Below are 14527 nucleotides of genomic sequence, written 5' to 3'. Positions count from 1 at the left end.
TGTGTAATCAACCAATACGAGATTACTCAAATATTTCTGATGTATTAAATACACAACAGTCTCATTAACAAAAGAAATATGTTAATACATTGGCAGCATTTCAGAAAGGATTTAGTAATCTAATTCTTGGAATGTTGGGTTATCCTGGGGGGAACATTTGGACAGTTAGAAACACTTCTGTGGAAATTAGAGGAATAAAGGGTCAATTGAAGTATATAAGATTTAGATAGCGGTTGTAGAGAAATTGTTTACTCTTGGAAAAATCTGAATTTTATAATTGCTGGGTTTCCGATTTAAGCAAATCATTTTCTTTTAGAGAAGTATTTCTTTTGGAAATATTCTCAGAAGATAGTGAGGGTGGAAGTAGTGGAGTATTCACATATCTTTATGACAAAGATAGATAGATTCTTGATAAGCAAGGTGGCAAAGATTTACTCTGGGTAGTCAGGAATCAGGTCAACCATGATCTTACTAACTGATTGAGTAGGCTCAAGTGGCCAAGCTGCCTACACCAGCTCCTAATTTGTATGCTTGGACATATTGTTTCTGCTTATGGAGGAACCTAGGACTGTATACAGTTTAAAATATGTTTAGAAGTGAAGGAAGGAAACATCTGCACTTGCAACAGAATGCTGGAACTCACTTCCAAAATATCGGCTGTCTCCAGGCCAATCCTTGATAAGAACTATAAGAACTTTGTTTATCAAAGTTAGAAATGGAACAAGAAAGATGCGTGTTTTTGGAGTTAGTCATTTATCAGCCACGAAGAAAATGGAGGACCACATAGGAGGATCCTGGAGTAGGTTTAAAAGGTCAGTAGAAAACTATGGGCAAAGTGCCTGTACCATGCTGTGTGGTTCTATGATCTTAATAAGTTGCAGAAAGGGCTTAGAAACATAGAAACATTCAAAACTGTGGCATGAGTTGGCCAGTTAGCCCTTCAGACCTATTCTGTCATTTAGTTGGTTGATTGCTCACTTCAGTACCTTGTTCCTGAATTTTTCACACATCTTTGTTCTCTTTAATATTAACAATTTTCTCCATTTCCTTCCAGAATATATTTAATGATGATTTCAGCTACCTCTGTGGTGGATAACTTTGCAGGTTCCACAAGACCATAAGAGATAAGAGCAGAACTAAACCATTCAGACCATTAAGTTTGTTCTGCCATTTGAACACGTCTGACTTACTTTACTTTTCAACCCCACTCTCCTACTCTCTGTTCATAACCTTTGACACCCTTACTAATTAACAAACTATCAACCTCCACTTTATATATACCCAGTATTTACTCGGCCTCCACAGCAAAATGTGGCAATGAATTCCATAGATTCACCACACTCTGGCTAATGAAATATTTCCTCATCTCTGTTATAAAGGGATATATTTCTATTTTAAGGCTGCACCCCCAGTCCTAGACTCTCCCACTATTGGAAAAATTCTCTCCACATCTGATCTACCAAGGCCTTTCAAGTTTGGAATGTTTCAAATGAGATAACTCCTCATTCTTCCTAACTCCAATACATTAACCCTTCCATTCCCAGGATCATTCTCATAAGCTTCCTCTAGAAACTCCTCAACATCAGCATATAGTTTCTTACACACTTCTGGTGAAATGAGTCAGAACCAATTAGAGAGCTTAAGGCAAAAGAACCTTTAGGGGAAAGTGATCATTATATGATCGAATTCACCCTGAAATTTGAGAAGGAGAAGCCAAAGTCCCTTTATTCCACTGTAATCAGCATTACAGTGGAATAAAGGGAATTACAGAGGCATGAGAGAGGAATTGGCCAGAACTGATAGGAAAGGAACACTGGCAGGGATCATGGAAGAGCAGAAAAGGCTGGAATTTCTGGAAGCAATTTGGAAAGCACAGGATATATACATCCCAAAGAGGAAGAGGTACTCTAAAGGAAAGATGACACAACTGTGGCTAACAAGAGAAGTCAAAGCCGACATAAAATGCCAAAGCGAAGGCATATAATAGAGCCAAAGTTAGTGGGACGTTAGAGAATTGAGAAGCTTTTAAAAGCCAATAGAAGGCAACTAAAAAAGTCTTTAAGAAAGTAAAGATGCAATACAAAAGCAAAGATGCAATACGAAAGCAAGATAGCCAATAATATTAAACAGGACACTATAAGTTTCTTCAGCTACATGAAGTATAAAAGAGAGGCGAGAGTGGATATCATACTGCTGGAAAATAATGCTGGAGAGATAGCATGAGCTCTCAGGGTACTTGGAGGCACATAATAAAATAGGCTGTAATCAGCACGGTTTCCTCAAGAGAATATCTTGCTTTACAAATCTGTTGGAATTCTTTGAAGAAATAATAAGCTGGATAGACAAAAGAGAATCATTTGATGGGGTGTACTTGGATTTTCAGAAGGCCTTTGACAAGGTGCCACACATGAAGCTGCTGAACAAGCTATGAGCCCCTGGTTTTACAGGAAAAATTCTAGCATGGAAAGAGCAGTGGTTGATTGGCAGGTGGCAAAGAGTGAGAATGAAAAGAGCCTTTTCTGGTTAGCTATCGGAAACTAGTGGTATTTGACAGGGGTCTGTGATGAGACCGATTCTTTTTACGTTCTATGTCAATAAATTGGTGGCTTTGTTGCAAAGTTTGCAGATGACATGAAAGGTGGAGGGTAGGCAGTTTCTAGGAAGTAGAGAAGCTACAGAAGGACATAGACAGATTAGAAGAATGGGCAAAGAAATGGCAGATGGAATACCGTGTCAGGAACCATACGGTCCTGCTGTTTGGTAGAAGAAATGGAGAGAAAATACAAAACACTTGGGAGTGCTTGTTAACTTGCCAGCTGAGTCTGTGGTGAGGAAGGCAAATGCAATGTTAGTATTCGTTTCAGGAGGAACAGAATTTAAAAACAGTGATGTGATGTTAACAATTCATAAAGCACTTGTGGAGCTTCACTTGGAGTACTGTGGGTAATTTTGCAACACTTATTTTAGAAAGGATGTGCTGAAACTTGAGAGGGTTCAAAGGGAGTTCATGACAATGACTCCAGGATCCAATGTCTTGTCATATGAATGGCTCTGGGCCTGTATTCACTAGAATTCAGAAGACTGAAGGGTGACCTCATTGAAACCTATCAAATAGTGAAAGGTCTTGATAGAGTGGATACAGAGAGGTGTCCTATGGTGGAAGAGTCTAAGACCAGAGGATACAGCCTCAGAACAGAGGGGTGTGCTTTTAGAATGGAGATGAGGAGGAATTTCTTTAGCCAGAGGTGGCTTCATCTGTGAATCTGTGGAATTCATTGCCACAGGCAGCTGTGGAGGCCAAGTTTTAACATATATTTAAGGCAGAGGTTGATAGATTCTTGATTGGTCGGGGCAGGAAAGGATATGGGAAGAAAGCAGGAAATTGGGGCTGAGAGGAAAATTGGATAAGCTATGATGAAATGGTGGAGCAGGCTTGATGGGCCGAATGGCCTAATTCTACTCCTATATCTTTTGGTCTTATATTGGGCCTAAGATTGCTCAGAATACTCCGAAGGCAGTCTGACCAATGCCTTATAAAATCTTAGCATTACAGCTTTGCTCAATGCATGTCCCTTTGCACCTCTGACTTCTGAATATTTTCCCCATTTAGAAAATGGTTTGTGCCTTTTTCCCTTCTACTAATCTGCATTACTGTACACTTCCTTACATGGCTAATTCTTTTTCCCTTCTCCTAGTCTGTTCAAATCCTTCTTCAGTCTCTCTGCTTCCCCAGCACTACCTACCCCCTACCTATCTTTGTATCATCTGTGAACATGGCCACAAAAACATCAATTCTGTCATTCAGATCATTAATATATTGCACGAAAAGTCAAAGTAAGTAGGTGAGGGGGAAGTGGAGTAAGAAGTACTTGGTGGTAGGTGATAGGTGAAACTGAGAGAGGAGGATGGGTGAAGTAAAGAGCAGGGTAGTTGACAGGTGAAAGAGTGAAAGAGGGAAAGGAATGAAGAAGGGAGAATCTGATAGGAGAGGGTAGAAAGAAAGGGAAGGAAGAGAAGCAGGAGAGGCAGGTGATGAGCTGGTTAAGTAGATAAGGTGAGAGGGAAATGGGAATGGGGATTGGTGAAGGAGAGGGTGGGGCCACCACTGTGTACTTCTTCCTCCCCTTCACCACTTTCTTACCCTGACTTCTCATCTTCAACTAAATGGCTCTACCAATGATGATTTGGTTTTTCATATTAAAAGGTGACTACCGATGCAATTAATTAATTAATTTACATCACATTGTAGAGATCTGTTTTTACTTTGACATGAGTCTTTTTCTGTTGATCAGTGCCAAAAAAGCCAAATTAAATCCACCATGATTCAATATTATAAAACAATACAACATTAAAACTTCCATGCGAGGGCGGTTAGTTCTTTTTAAAAGTGCTGTATATCTGCCTAAAACTGTTGCACAGTATTGTATAGTCTCCTGGAAGGGAGTGACTCAGATCTGTTCCAATTTGCCTTCCATCACAACGGGTCTACAGCAGATGCCATTTCATTGGTTCCTCATTCAACCCTCTAACGTCTGGACATCAACAATGCATACATCAGGATGCACTTTATTAACTACAGCTCGGCATTCAAAAGCTATCATTCCCTCAAAACTAATCAATAAGTTTCAAGACCTAGGCCTCAATACCTCCTTTTTCAATTTGATTCTCGATTTACTTCCACAATCTCCATCAGCACAGGTGTACCTTGAGGCTGTGCGCTTAGCCTCCTGCTCTACTCATTTTATACTTTTGACCCTGAGGTCTAAGCGCAGCTTCAATGTCATATTTAAGTTTACTGGTGCCACTACTGTTGTTGGCTAAATCAAAAGTGGTGGCAGCATATAGGAGGCAGATTGAAAATCTGCCACAACAACCTCAACCTCAACCCAACGTCAGCAAGATCAAGGAACTGCTTATCAAACTGGAGGTCCGTGAGCCATTTCACACTGGGGGATCAGAGGTGGAGAGGGTCAGCAAATTTAAATTCCTCAGTGTTATCATTTCAGAGGATCTGCCCTAGGCCCAGCACATAAGTGCTATTACAAAGAAAGCACGGCAGCACCTTTACTTCCTTAGAAGTTTGCAAGGGTTGAGAATAACATCTAATAACTTCGATAAACTTCTATAGATGCATGGTAGAGAGATTGCATCATGGCCTGGTATGGAAGCAGCAATGCCCTTAAATGGAGAAGCCTACAAATAGTCATGAATATGGCCCAGTCCATTATGGGCAAAGCTTGACAGACCATTGAGCACATCTATACAGAGCACTGTCACAAGAAAGCAGCATCCACCTGGGCCATGCTCTCTTCTCACTGTTGCCAACAGGAAGAAGAGCCTCAGGACCCACACCAGCTGGTTCATGAACAGTTTATTAGCCCTCAGTCATCAGGCTCTTGAAACACAGGACATAACTTCACTTGCCCCATCACTGAACTATTCCCACAACCTATGGACTCACTTTCAAGGACTCTTCATATCGTGTTCTTGTTATTGCTTATTCATATATTATTTTTTTTCTTTTGTATTGGTACAGTTTGTTGTCTTTTGCACATTGGTTGTTTGTCCATCCCATTGGGTACAGTCTTTCATTGAATCTACCCTGTTTTGTGTATTTACTATCTAAGCCCACAAGAAAATGTATATATCTACTTAGGTAATAAACTTACATTGAACTTTGAACTTTGAACCTGATTGAGGAAATTGGTAATTGGGTTAACTTCAGCTGGAATCACACTGGCAGTCACTTCCAGGTGTAGTAGCTTTAGTCAGTAAAATTAGACTGGGTGTTTCTGTTCACTGTTCAAGTTAATGTATTAATCTTTCCCTTGCATTTGGTGTGTATTGATAGCATTATGATTCATGCAATGCCCTTTCAGTCTATACTAGCACAAACCAAAGGGTATCAGTTTCAACCAATAGCTACTGATGTCCGTAATGAGCAACTAAGAGCACATCACACCAATCCATTGCTATTTCTGTTATGATTATGAGGACACACAGTCCCCTTTTATTGTCATATAGTAAAGCATGCATCAAGAAATGATAAAATGTTTTTCCAGAATGGTATCACGAAAAACACAAGACAAACCGACTTAAAAACTAACAAAAACCACATAATTATAGCATATGGTTACAACAGTGCAAAGCAATACAGTAATTTGATAAGAACAGACCATGACACAGTAAAAGTCTTACAGTCTCTCGAAAGTCCCATCACCTCACGCAGACGGTAAACCTCCAGCGCCGCCAACTTGCCGGTGCTGCATCCTGAAAGCATCCGACCACAGTCCGACTCCGAATCCATCCGAAAAACTCCAACCACCTATTCAACACCAAGCACTGAGCACCATCTCTGCCGGATGTTTCAAGCCTGGCCCTGGCCACAGGCGATACGCAAAGCCGAGGATTTGGGGCCTTCGTCTCCGGAGATTCTCGATCGCACAGCAGCAGCGGCAGCCAAGCAAGCATTTCAGAATTTACTCCAGATGTTCCTCTGCGCTTCTCACGGCTGTCTCCATCAAATCTGGATTATGCACAGCCCCTAGTTAGGCATACGATATCATTTGGAACGGGCACACACGCTGTTATTCAGAGTAACAGGTTTTAAGATGAATGCAAGTTTCAAAACAATAGTTTAGAGCAAAAGGACCAGAAAACCCTAATGGGTTTTTGTATATCACTATTAATTTGAGTACATTGTTTTCTTAATGAACACAATGAGCTCCCTAGAGATTTAACTTAGTTACTTTCAGTTTATATAATTGCCGGAAGAAAGCATTCATTAAGTATTTGTATTTATTGAAAACAAATTATAACTGGAAGTACTGCAGCTGGATAAAATATCAAAAGCATGTGATATGTTTAGCAAAGTTGAAGTTCAAGGACAGTGAAAGTGTGAGAAAGAAGTTGACTTTGAGCTGGAAAATAGTTGCTGTTGCTTTTCCCAATGGAGAGAAGCAAACAGGGCCAATGTAATGTGAAAATAAAACAGTAACAGCAGATTCTCAAAATATGAAATCAAAGCCAAGCATGGCGAAAACGTTCAGCAGATAAGGAGTGTGGAAAGAGAAATGGAGTTAATATTTCAGCTCTGTAACTCTGTGTTAGAAGTGGGAAAGAGGGAAGGTAAGCTAGTTTTCAGTAACGGAGAAGGGTGGTGATGGAGGAATAGAACGAAGAGTAAACCTCTGATGGGGAGAGATCCAATGAGTTAGAGTCAGATTATGCCTGTCTATGTCTTGTGCTGCTGATCTCAGACATGTTCAACAAGCCAGAATATATTAATGGAAAGAGAAAAAGGAGTCAAGGTCACAACTAGACCAATATGATAGCCGCTATGATTTTTAATAAGTACTGTACATGACCTTGATCTAGGTACTCAGAAATTGTTAGAAACCTAGAAATGTTGGCAGAGAACAGAGAAAACCTTGGGAAGATAAAACCAATAGATAATAAAAGACTTTACATTGATGTGGTGAAATTGAAATTGTTGGAATTTACTGTAAGAGGAGTGAAATGTTTTATATTTTGATACAAGAGAAAAGAGAGTTAAAGTAAATACTACATTAGAGTATAAAGACAGCAAAATTATACCTATTTTATAAATTACTAGTCAGCCTTTTCTTGTATGGTTCTTCACTTTTAGAAACTATACTGACAGATGGGAGTTGCCATAGAAATGCTTACCTCAACACTACTAGAGAGGACATCAAACTGAAGGAACAGGAGTTGTTTCTGGAGCTAAGAAAGGTAAGGGGGGATTTAGCAGTGGTGTTTGAAGTCATGAAGACCATTCACAGAGTGAATATGCTGAAAATATTTCTGATGGTAGGAGGATATTGAGAAGAAAATCATTTAAAGATAATTAGCAGAAGATCCTAAAGGGAGATAGTAGTTGGTCAAAGTTTTGTAAAGCTTTGTAATGCTGTAAGAAAATTGTTCTGAATGTTTACTGTAAGTGTTTAACTAGCTCAGATATTGTCACCTTTTTCCTGCAGCTTTATAATCAAAAAGTTGTCTTATAAAAATTCTGATTTACCTGACAATCACAGAGTAAATTTCAAACCTACAAAAATATCAGGAGAGATATATTTACTAGCATTGCTCTTGACATTGTGCATTTGTAGAAAATACAGAGCTTCCACAACCAGTTGTCAATTTCAACACTTTCGCCTCTTCGGTTTCGTTTGTCCTGTTTTTTTTTGTGATATCACTCTGGAGGAACATTGTATTATTTCTTAATGCATGCATGCATTTCTAAATAACAATAAATGAGGAGTGAGTGTCCTCATAATCTAATCTAATTTCAATATAAAGTAAACTGGTAACTTGCCACAAAGTCAAGATTTACTCTCCAGTGTTCCCTGTTATTCCTCATATAGGGTAGCATTTGCCAAAGTCATAATTAATATAGTTTACTGGAGAACATCAGCTTAAGTTATTAAGCCTTCAAATGTTAATATCACAAACACGAAATCCTGGTAACAATGTTACCAATGTGTTTTGATATTTTCCTATAATATGAAACAAAATTGGAGAGCAACATAGTCACAGAAATCTAAAGTATATTAATTTTTAAATTTTATTTAAAGATACAGCATGGTAACAAGACCTTCTGGCCCAATGACCCAGTGCCACTCATTTACACCCTTGTGACCAATTGACCTACTAACCCATTACACATTGGAATGTGGGACAAAACCAGAGCGCCCAGAGTAAACCCACACAGTCTCAGGGAGAACTTAAACACTCCTTACAGACAATGGCGGGAATTGAACCCAGGTCACTAACCACTTCACTAATGTGCGTTACTACTTAGCTACTTCTGTGCGTTACTACATCACTACTTAGCGTTACGCTAACCACTTCACTACTGTGCCACATTTCATAGCATCTCCAAAACTGTTTTCTCTTTTTGATTGCAATCAATAAATAATCATTAGTAGAATGCTATTTTAATTTCCATGAGATTTATCAATAAGGTAACTAATCATGCCTTGCCATTCCTGAATAATACTGAAGTATGTGCTTGGATTTTAGGACTGACATAATCATTTTTTCTAGAGGTAATATTTGTGTTTGTGGCAGAATGGAGATATGTCTCTACCAAGGGGTGTGTAAGGCATCCCTTTTTTATGCTAGCCTGCAGGTCAGCTTTGGGAAAGGTGGAGAACCTGCTTAGCCCCCCAATCAGGGCCACATGAAGCCATGAGAGCAGATGGTGGATGGTTGTATCACGGGTAATGTGACCACTGATGCCAGGCAAGTAATTTCTAAAGAGTATTGATAATGACTGGGGTTACCCATCTTGTAAAGTCACTGCCTAGAAGAAGGTAATGGAAAACCACTCCTGTAGAAAAATTTGCCAATAAGCTGTCATTAGAGAAGAAATAGCGAGGCATCTGGAAAGAAATGGATCCATCAGGAAGATGCAGCATGGATTCAGCAAAGGCAGGTCCTGTTTGACAAACTTACTGAAGTTCTTTGAGGATATAACAAGCACAATGGATAGAGGGGAACAAGGACATTATTTACTTGGATTTTCAGAAGGCTTTCGATAAGGAGCCACATAAAAGACTAATTCACAAGATAAGGTTGCATAGAGCTGGGGGTGATGTATTAGCATGGATAGAGGATTAGTTAACTAATAGAAAGCAGAGAGTTAGGATACATTGGTTTTACCCTGGCTGGCAATCAGTGGTAAGTGGTGTGCCGCAGGGCTTGGTGCTGGGCCTGCAGCTATTCATGATATACATTAACAATCTGGAAGAGGGGACTGAGTGTAGTGTATCTAAGTTTGCTGATGATACTAAATTGAGTGGACAAGCAAATTGTGCAGAAGATACAGAGAGACTGCAGAGAGATATAGATAGGTTAAGTGAGTGGACACAAGTCTGGCAGGTGGAGTACGATGTTGGTAAATGTGAGGTCATCCACTTTGGAAGAAAAAATGAAAGAGCAAATTATTATATAAAATGTAAAAAATTGCAGCATGCTGCTGTGCGGATGGACTTGCGAGTGCTTGTGCATGAGTCACAAAAGGTTGGTCTGGAGGTGCAACAGGCTATCAAGAAGGAAATGGAATATTGGCCTTCATTACTAGAGGGATGAATTTAAGAGCAGGGAGGTTATGCTGCAACTATACAGGGTATTAGTAGGGCTGCATCTGGAGTACATCATGCAATTCTGGTCTCTTTACTTGAGGAAGGATATACTGGCTTTGGAGGTGATGCAGAGAATGTTCACCAGGTTGATTCCAGAGGTGAGGGGGTTAGACTATGAGGAGAGATTGAGTCACCTAGACTGTACTCACTGGAATTCAGAAAAAATGTGAGGAAATCTTATAGAAACATGTAAAATTATGAAAGGGATAGATAAGATAGAGGCAGGAAAGTTGTTTCCACTGATAGCGAGACTAGATCTAGGGGACATAGCCTCAAGATTCAGGAGAGTAGATTTAGAATAGAGATGAGGAGGAACTGCTTTTCCCAGAGGGTGGTGAATCTGTGGAATTCTCTGCCCAATGAATCAGTGGAGGTTACGTCAGTAAATATATTTAAGACAAGGTTGGATAGATTTTTGCATAGTAGGGGAATTACAGGTTATGGGGAAAAGGCAGGTAGATGGAGATGAGTCCATGGCCAGATCAGCCATGATCTTATTGAATGGCGGGGCAGGCTCAATGGGCCAGATGGCCTACTCCTGCTCCTATTTCTTATGTTGTTATGTTCTTAAGTGCAATCATGGTCTCATGAACATGATAGACTAAATCATACGCCACTAACCTGATGATGATGATGATGAATATTTATAAATATGATCATTGATTAAAAAACAGGAACTTGTAAATGGGTTAGATTTTCAGCTTGCTTCCAGGGTTTAAAAGATACTGTATATTACAAATAATAAGCTTTCTGTGTCAGTTTTATTCCCTGTGAAATTAAGGCAAAGGAATATCATGCAGATTGTTGAACTGGCTGCCCATAAACCTCACCTATTTTATGCTCAGATGTTGATTTAAAACTTTATCCAATTAATTCTGATGTAGCAAACTACTGAATTATTTCTTCAACTTTATAAACACATATTATAGATTCAGGAGATGTTTAACATTTATGGAATTTGGAAATTAATGTGAATGCACTGCTCATACCAAAACTGCAATTAAACATGACATACTAATTGATTTTTTATGCTGTTCAACCATTTTCCCGCATGCCTACAAGCGGTCAGAATTACAATGTGCACAGGCGAAGCAAATGAAGCTGATGGGGTTAAGGAAGCTGTTTGAATTCATGAAAATTAGCATCCGTGGTGAGGCTATCCCCAGAGGATATCTCAATACTTCTGAATTGACCAGACTTGGCTAATTTATCGTGGAAATTTTAAACCTACATAATACTACTACTGCGTCAACTCAGGCCTAGGGGACCAGCATCGGGCATAATATGTAGATGTTACCTGCTCATGATAATATCCACAGAACAAAAACTATAACAGGGAGAAATGTGAAAACTTTCATGACCTTGGGGTATCTTAGAGCAGGTAGACACCACATTGGAGGTCGTGATGGCAAAGTCCCATAACCAGCATCAGCCAGCTTGCTTGTAGTGGATAGCTTGGGGGGGGGGGGTGTAAATGCTTGTCATGCAAAGGTGACACCCTCCAGCCTTTTATAGACAATGCCTTTTATAGAGGCATCAGAGGAAGCAATCAACAACCTTGAATATGGGGTCTACCTGAAGTACAGACTTGATGGATCACTTTTCAACCTGTTGCCTTCAATGTAATGGAAATATCCTCCTTCTGAATAAACAGGAAACTCAACTTTGAAGCTCTCTACACTGACGACTATGCCCTGATGGCTCACACTAAGTCCAACCTTCAGCTAATTGTCAACAAATATCTCTTTGGTCTTACCATCAACCTAAGCAAGACAGAAGTCCTATTTCAGACTGTTTTTAGATCAGCTGCTACCAACCCCTCTATCATTATTGAGGGAAGAAGACTGAGAACAGTGGAAGAATTCAAGTATCTCGGCAGTGTCATGTGTAGTGATAGCTCACGAGACAGAGAAATCAGCGCCAGGATTTGCAGGGCCAGCCACAACGAGTGCAATCATATGTGTTGAAACAGCACAACATCCTCAGCAGTATCTTGTGCGGATGTGAAACCTGGACAGTATACAGAAGACACCTCAAAATGTCAGCGAGATTCTGTATGCATAGTCTGAGGTCGATTCTTGGCATCCATTAGCAGGGCCAAGTCACAACCTGGAGGTCCTGAAAGGGGCAGGGCAGTGTTGAGGCCATGACTGTAAAAGCACAGCTTTGGCATGTGATGCACATTAGGATTCCTGAATCCTCAAGCAGCAACTATATGGTGAGCTTTCGCTGGGCAAGGGGAATCGAGGCAGGCCCCGTAACACATTCAAAGACTGCATGAAAGCTAACATTTCACACACTGGACTTGTATCAAAACGGCTGGAACAGGGTGTACAAACTGCTCACAACAACCTGGTAGAGAGAGGCTGAACAGTATTAATCGTTGCCCAACAAAGAAAGAAAGCAATAGCGGCGGCTTCACTTTCAGATTCAGCATAGTTGCCATATCCTAATTCTGGACATCTATGTCGCTCACAACTTGGAATTAGCAGCCACCTACAAACAAGCAATAGCTCTTCACAAATCTAACTGTCATCGTCAAGTACGATGGACAGCCAGTCAATCATAGAAAGCATCTTATCCAGATCCATTGTGGTAGATATGGCAACTGCTGTGCCTGAGACCACAAGGAACTGTAGAGACTAGATATGTCACGATTGCAAGTCTTCCTTCCATGGACTCTGTCTGTGCCTCCTCAGCCTCAGTAAATCAGCCAACATAGTCAAAGACTCCTTCCATCCTGAGTCATTCTGTCTGCTCCCACTCCCATTGAGCAGAAGCTAAAAAAAAACAGGGAAAGCATGTACCACCAGGCTCATGGACAGCTTCTATTCTGCTCTTATAAGACTATTGAAGTCTCCTTTGATGATAAGACGGCTACATGATCTCACAATCTGTCTTGTCATGGCCTTGCACCTTATTATCTGTCTGCACGGCTCTTTCATTGTAACTCTAATGCTATATTCTGCATTCTGTTAATGCTTGGCCCTTGCACTATTTCAATGTACTAATGTGATGGTATAGAAAGCAAAATTTCCACTCTACCTTGGTATGTGTGACAATAATAAACCAATTTACTATCCTCTTCTTTTACATTAACCCTCTTGCAGTTCAAGTCCTGATCTAACAGAGTCTCACACTGCTCTGAAGTACCAGTGGAGTTAAGGTTTTGGAACTGATCTGCAATCTGTGAACTCCGAGGTAGGTTCTTACCGCGATTCCAGCTGCAAACCTCACTTGAAAAAAGTCAACCAAATCTCAACTGTGATTGCGTTCTAGTAAACATTCATTACCTCAATGATACAGGCACAGTTTAACGAGGGGTCCATCTAAATAGTAATAGGTATGTTACATACTTAAAGATGCAGTGCACCCTTTGGAAAACAAGGCATTCTCATTGTAAGTACTGGGTTAATGTGAGCATGACAGATAATGAAAACTGCTCAGTGTCTGCTTTGGTTTGTACCTGAACTGTTAATTGATCTTTACCTGAAGAAAATATGTGTTTACTAGAAGAATAGGTGTGTTATGTATTTCCAACATTCTTGAGGTACGTGGTGCAGGTTCACAGCATCTGCCCTTTTCTAATACAAGTAGTAAATCTCATTGGCCTGCATCATGCAGGTTAGTGTTGGGGAAGCATTTAGGTCATGGAATTATTGTCAATGTAACACAGCGGTGAGTAATGTAATAAAAACACTAACAGCTTGAAGATTACTGAAATGCCTTCTGGGTTAAGTTAGTTAATTCTGACAAAACTGACAGGCTCTATTTTTTAACCTCAATTGCAACTCAAGGCAATGCAATTTGTCATTTGATATTTTGCAGCCTTCTGGGTTCAGAAGGCCCTTCGATTTCAGATTATAGCAGATTATAACAGTATTTCACACAGCAGTTGCTGGTAACAATTACTACTAGAAGTTGTTGAAAGCTTCCTTGGCTTCACTTTTTTGTTGCATTATATGTTCTATCATTGTCCATTCCCCATTCTGATTTCAATACTGATTATTTCTGTCATTTCATCAATTTTACTTTACAACCTCTCGCAAGACATCCTTGTTGCACCTGTTACCACTTCTCCCACTGTAACCCCTGTACCTTCTGTACCATCACATCATTCTTGCTGTTTAGCTACTGTTGGAATACTAATCTGTCAGTTCCAATGAAGCATCGTCCGCTCACAGATGCTGTTGACCAGTTGAGCTTTTTCTATCATTTTACTAACATTGCTTCATCTTCTTGGGTCCTAGCTAAAGCAAATGAGAGATGCCAAGGGCACCATACCTGAGGCACTGTCTCTCTGAGGTGCATGCAAAGGGCCCGGGTATACATGGTACATATATATTTAAATTTCTTGTGTT

The 14527-nt window shown here is 40.0% G+C and overlaps 1 protein-coding gene across 1 annotated transcript in view; it reads right to left on the bottom strand.

The window, feature by feature from the left end:
- LOC140204538 (5-hydroxytryptamine receptor 2A-like) overlaps positions 1–6295 on the bottom strand; it is an 81400-nt gene extending 75105 nt beyond the window's left edge. Inside the window, exon 1 of the mRNA XM_072271246.1 lies at positions 6199–6295. The gene's annotated coding sequence lies outside the window, so the exon portion shown is untranslated. The remainder of the gene's footprint in view (positions 1–6198) is intronic.
- Between the last annotated feature and the right edge of the window lie 8232 nt (positions 6296–14527).

The sequence above is a fragment of the Mobula birostris genome, chromosome 10 (assembly GCF_030028105.1).
Source record: "Mobula birostris isolate sMobBir1 chromosome 10, sMobBir1.hap1, whole genome shotgun sequence".
NCBI lineage: Eukaryota > Metazoa > Chordata > Chondrichthyes > Myliobatiformes > Myliobatidae > Mobula > Mobula birostris.
Note: the sequence above shows the minus strand (reverse complement) of the source record. Positions and strands in the feature narration are given on the sequence as shown.